This window comes from Phragmites australis, chromosome 6 (genome assembly GCF_958298935.1).
Source record: "Phragmites australis chromosome 6, lpPhrAust1.1, whole genome shotgun sequence".
Taxonomy (NCBI): domain Eukaryota; kingdom Viridiplantae; phylum Streptophyta; class Magnoliopsida; order Poales; family Poaceae; genus Phragmites; species Phragmites australis.
This window is the reverse complement of record NC_084926.1, coordinates 26,068,617-26,075,234: the sequence shown is the minus strand read 5'-3', so window position 1 is coordinate 26,075,234 and position 6,618 is coordinate 26,068,617.

The following is a 6,618-nucleotide window of genomic DNA, read 5'->3' as shown; positions in this document are numbered from 1 at the left end:
TGTGACAACAATGGATACTTATCAATGTCGTAATACGTCTCCGGATTCCCTCGTGCAATGATATGCAGCAAGTGTGGATGATTATTATATGACGTTTTGTAGGTCCCAAACCTCATCTCAATTGCCTTCCTCTTCACCCTCCATGCCTTATTTTAGCTAATAGTGTACTTGTACTCCTCAATTTTCCTGATTATAGACCATAGTTTGTAGTTAAGGTTGTTCACAATCTGGACATACATCACATTGACGACAAAGGCTGATGTGATGTTCCTATAGGTGGACTCAAATTCTTCCATCGTGCAAGTGTGGTCCACCAGAATCCATACCCCCAATACTTAGGCCACTTCCCCTTGAAGACATTAACCCACCACGGGCAATCCTCCTTCACACACTTGATATCATATTCCTTCTTGCTTTACTTGACAACAAAAAACTGTCGTCAAAGCAATGTCGCTCATTGTGTCATAGCATCTTTCATGATCTAACTATTAGGATACCTAGTACCCTCAGTCACCTCATTTTGTGTATACTCCTAGGGCACCTAATTCCCCTAATTCACCACTAGGTTGTTAAAGTTAGGATTGTTCTACTCCATGGGGATCAGAGCATTATACTAATCATCCAACATGTCATACTCAGGAGATTGATCAGCCTCAATATAATCTCGCTCTATTTGTTCAATTAGAGAAGGGATCCATTCCTCCTCATCTGCCTCACCGGTCAGCTCTGTCGGATAATTCGATGAATGTGCAGCATTTAGATTGACATCCTCATTTCCCTCATCCTCATCATACTCTTTCTCATCATCCTCCTTCTCTGTGTACCCCCACCCTGCATCTCCCCAACTGCCTCTTTACCTGTAGAATATTGTGCAAACAGATTAGCCACCTATTTACCTGTAGGATGTTGTGCAAAGAGATTGGTCACCTATGTTGCCAATCTAATTGCAAAATACCTATAGGATTTACCTGTAGTTATGTCTACATTATGTCTAAATCCTATATCTAATGCCTAACATATATCTAAATACTACATCTAATCGCTAAAATATGCGTACAAATATGATCTAATTGCAAAACTATGTCTAACCCTAATTCTAAACCTAGATCTACATTCTAACCAACGTCTAGTGGCTATCCTACCGGTTTTGTAAAAAAAACCTAGATCTAACCTCTAGCATATGTGAAAACCTAGCACTAGTGGCTATCTTACTGGGTTTGTAAAAGAAAGGGATAAAAAAATGTACCTCCTTCCTCCGGCAGGGCTTCGCCTTCAATTTCTTCTCCTCCCCTCCCCGCTCCTCCCACTCCTCCCTATCTCTCGGCTTTGCTGGCAAGAAATGAAGCGCTGATATCGGCAAGGCTGGCATGACCACTTTTTATACCAAAAAGGTCTCACCCAAATAGTACGTGACACCTTTTGGTTGGGCCTGCCAGGCATGGCTGCGAGCAAGGTCTCGCCCATTCAACAGGTGAGAACAATAGGCAAGACCCCATGTCACCGCAATTCTTTACTTCTAACTGACGGGGCCCACAAGGTGTCGCCCGTTCATGGGGTGAGACCTTGCTCTCACCCGATGAATGGGCGACGGTAGCCTATTGTTGCACTTTTTTGAAACGACTGTGTACTTTTGCAGATATTGAAAAATATATATATATAAAATTCTTGGTTCGACGTAGAAGCTGCTAATTCATGGCAATCATCTGGTTTGCTGAAGTGCCCTAGGTCATACTCGGTGCTTAAAACTTTTTTATATCAATCCCTGGATCAGTCGCTGGTAAATACAAGTCCTACAACAAGTGATATCACACTCATGCAACAAAGAGAGTGGTAAAATAAATCCACCAAACTAATAATACATAAAGGGCTCCACAAAGGCTCGCGAGCAACAAGGTCCACAACACCAGAGGCCATAGCAAGATCAGAATGGGGACATTCCACTCCACAGGCAACTCAGGTGTGGACACGACCAAGACTTATTCATCAGCCTCACCATCGGCGGCAGTGAAGTCTGGATCTTCCTCTGAAATCATAAGCAAGGGTGAGTACAAACGTACTCAGCAAGTCTCAACCTTTCCCTACATCATCATGTATAAATACATGCATATAATATTAACAAGGGTAGGGCTTATAAGTTTAATTTTAACATGTAAGAGTTTATTTTCATAAGGCTGGTTTTGTGAAAAAAAACATATTATCGTTATTAAATGAATGAGGGGCTTGGTCATGGTGGAATGTCACCAGGGCCCAAGTTTTAATGTTACCGGACATTGCATCCATGGCAACCCACGTCATATTACCAGACCTATTTCCAAAAATAGGCACACCTTGCCCACTCACACTCCAAGGGAAATGCATGCAACCCATGAAAGCTATTGTGATTGAATCGTAGTTCGTCCATGACCGTGGACATAGCTATTCAAATTATTTTACCTTTGTAGAGTGGTACACTTTACCCACAAGCTGAGTTTGGCAACATACCACTGTCATGGTAGTGCAACTTAACCAAGCGATTACCCACCTTAGCATCATCCCACTAATCTCCTACAGGAACTAACCAGGGGTTTCTGACCTACAACTAGGCCTCCAATTGGGTTGACAAGCCTACACCTACTCCATGGCCTTCCGTTGCACTCTGACCTCAGGATGACGGGAAGATGAGGGTGCCCGACCGTCACACCTCCCGGACACACCACGGGACCTAGAGAGTCATCCACGACAACTGCGCACGGGAGGCTGACGTGAGCCCCTTCCACCAAAGGGGCTGCTGCCCGAACAGAGACTCGACCCCGGGAAGACAAAAGATCCACCGGGAAGGGATACGAGTCGAAGGCCGAGAAGTCCAGCTCTTCCCCCTGCCCCGCCGATGAGGCTTCCATGGCCTGTGCCTCCTCCACCTTCACCTCACCCAAGATAGACTCAAGAATTTCCGAAGGCACCCTTTCGTCAGAACCCCGGGGAAGGACGAAGCGCCATAAGAAGCGTGAGCCAGCAACCTCCCGGGACGTTCAGGCTGCACACCAGTCATCTCTTGCAGTAAAGCATACATCCGGAGCGGACACTGGGGGATCCTCCGGCTTGACCTTAACAAAAATGTCGGTAGCCACCTGCGGGTCAACACGCCCATCTGAATCGCGGGGCATAACAAAGAGAATCTGCCGACGAACAAACGGAGTAGCCCCCAACGCACCAGACGCACTTGATCCCTACCCGGAGGCACTATCCAAGGTACGGACGAGGCCTCCTCCGGCCTCGAGCCGCCGTACCTATACACGCAAAGCAGACTCTAGTTAAAACTCAAAGGCTCAAACATCCCAGAAACAACACAGGTAAAACACAGGAAGACAGGCGCGGTTTCCATAAAATCAAGGAAAGATTATATACATAAAGCAGAAGGAGGCAGTCAACATATTAGAACTCAGCCCCCCTCCCTGGGAAAGAAAAGAAAACAAAGACAACCGTGGTGGAGCTACACCTCCGGGGCATCCACGCTTGGCTCCGGAGGGGCAACAACGCCAGACAAAGCTCCCTAGAGGGCCACGAAGCGCCCGTGGACTCCAGGTGAAGCACCAGGCCTCCCAATGAAGAACTTGGGCGAAGGCCCCGCCGAGGCACCCAGAGTCCCCTGACTGGCCATAAAGCGCAACGTCACACTCCAGCCATGCTTCGCCCATACGCCACGACGGAAGCTCTCCAAGGCTGTGCCAATCTTCATCGAAGGTGCCTCTAGCTAGAAGGCCTCGACTACGGAGTCCAGCACCTGCCGCTCCTATTCTTCAAATGGACCAATCCCTTTCTGGCATAGCAGGGTCAGCTGAAGTGCAGTAGCCACACGAGCACTGGACCTCGCATAGACCTCTGCGGCCCTAACCATAACCTTCACGGCAAACCAAAGCCAGAAGAGCGACATGACAAACGCCTCCGAGTCGGAGAGCAGCGGCGGACACCGAGCCCCTAGGCCGCTCAAGGCATCAGAGGTAATCTGGGCCACCTTTGACGCTAGTGCCGTTAACTGCTGGCACTCCAAACACAGTGCCCCCTCCGCATATTTACCACCGCCGCCCGAAGGGTGTCAACATCACTCTCGGTGGACACATGGGCTTCGTTGGCCGCATCAACAACCTCCTTCACCTCCCGGAGGTCTTCGGCAGCCTTTTGCACCTCAGCTTCCGCACGCTCACGAAGCACCATCTCCTCATGAAGACGGCCCTCCGTGGACACCGCCCATTTTTGGGCCTCTTCCAAAGCCTGACGTCCGCCACCTCCCAGTGCCCTCGTCAAAATTACTTGCTAGAAAGCACCACAAAAAGATGGAAAAAGACAAGATAAGCTACCCAGGACCCAACACCGGACCCGGTGATCATAACTAATACTACTGACTTGAAGAGCCGCTACCGCCAATCGCACCTCCAGCTCCTCCAGGGGACGCTGGGCCAACGATCCTTCGACCTCCCCACTTCAAAGCAGAGAGGAGGCTACAGCGAAAGCCCTTGACACCACCAAGCACAGCGCGAAGTCATCCGAGGTCAGGATCCCGAGGCCAGGGCCCCCCCTCAACCGCTCTGAAGGGACTCCCGGCAGAGGGCACAGCGCCTCGGGCACCAGCCGCCAGGGGTGGGCCACCAGCTGACTCCGGGCCCCGTAGGAAAGAAGCCACGTCCCATAAGACGGCCCTCAGAGACCCCTCTGGAGGAGTCCGCGATCTCCGTTGGGCCTCCGAGGCCCTGAGGGGTGGAGTCAAGGTCGCATCCACCTCGAAGGTTGCTACAAAAAGAAATACAAATTAAGATCCCAGCGCACGACCAAAAGGGTATGACTAACAAAGCAAACCACACCTAGTTCGCCCGAACCTCTTACAAGAGGACCCGTAGCATCCTCAGCATCCGAGTCAACAAGACCAAAGTCAAAGTCCACAGAGGCCATGCCTCGCCGTTGGCTCTAGTCGTGACCCGCAATATCTGTGTCACACCCGGTTTTAACGGCCAAAACCAGATGCGGCTTATGTGTGCCCAGGATGTTCAACACACATAAGGACATCACAGGTGAAGTAACAAAAGCAATACTTTTATTAAATAACGTTAAACTCTTACAGCAATTGACATATATATTGTCTTCTATGAAGATATCTCCAGCAGAACAGAAGCACTGGTGCTCAACAACACCGCAGGCAACTGACCGGGAGACACGCGCCTAGAACATCACAATCTCGTCTTGATAGTTTTCAACATCTTCGCTCACTGAGCAGCAGCATACATGTCGCATGGTATAGGGAAAATAGAAAGTGTGAGAACATAGAGTACTCAACAAGTGGGGGAAAGTAATGATATGCAGGCTTATACCAAGAATAGGCTAACACATGGTATTTTTGCGTAAATGTGAGTAATGAAATCATATTTGGATTCAAAAGCATTAAGCAATTATTAAGTGAATATAACCCATACAGTGCAACACCCAGCATACAAAGCTCCCCACCTTGCACACCATAACCTTCTAGTACTCCCTGTACTATAACCAAAACCACAACCATCTAGTACTCCCTGTACTAGAACCATGACCACAACCATCTAGTACTCCCTGTACCAGAACAATGACCACAACCAAAATCATAACCCACTAATCATGTGAGGATCTAAGTCTCTCATATCCGTGAGCACGGCTGTTATAATAGTTTTACACTCTGCAGAGGTTGTCCAGCTTTCCCCACGAGTCAGTGAATTCCATGTTGTCGTGTTCGCGAAACACTTAACACACGCCAGTGGTGTGCTGCCAAGAATCACTGTATGACACTTTCCACTAACCAAAGACTAATCCAGTATGTGTCTGCCCACTAGGTTTCACCGCCAGACTTTTCGCAAGCTAAGCTCCTACCCAGAAGCCCCCTTTTGTACTGACCCAACGCACACTGGACAGACTCTAATCAGTATGTCACACCTTACCTATATCAGCCTCGTGGTTGGTACGTTACTTCTTGGGTTGTCGCTCCACGAACCGGTCCTTACTTAGGTTACTTGAGCAAACACTAAACCAACGTCATAACCATGACAACTATCACCAACATCCCTATGCTCAAGACCTAAGGTTCCATGTTGCTAAAACATCATCATATTAACCATCATTACTGCATATGTTCATTAGTCAAAATTATGACACTTCTCAATATCCCAAAAGCAAGGCTAAGCAATCTACCCATAAAAGACTCCTAACCATAAACCATCTAGGTTTCAAGGGATGATAAGGGAATATTTAGGCAAAAACCCTAACATAGGTGACTACCCATCATATTGACAGACATTGCATGCAGTTTTGTAAAACAAAACATTTAAAAATGTAGGTTCAATATGATCAAGGACACTTGCCTTCTCCTTGCTACTGCTCTGTGTATTCTTGCTCCTAGTCTTGATGTTCTTCAAATTGATCCAGGACGTTATCGGCTAATCGCATAATTACCGGCAAACAAACAAACAAGATACACTAAGAACAGAGCACAAAACAAAAGAACAACGAGATAAAAACTGGCTAAAAAGAAAGAGCACTGAAAAACGAATCCATCGACGCAAGAATCGCTTAAATTGGAGTTACGAAAAGTTAGGGCTAAAACAAGTCTAGGGTTAAATCTGG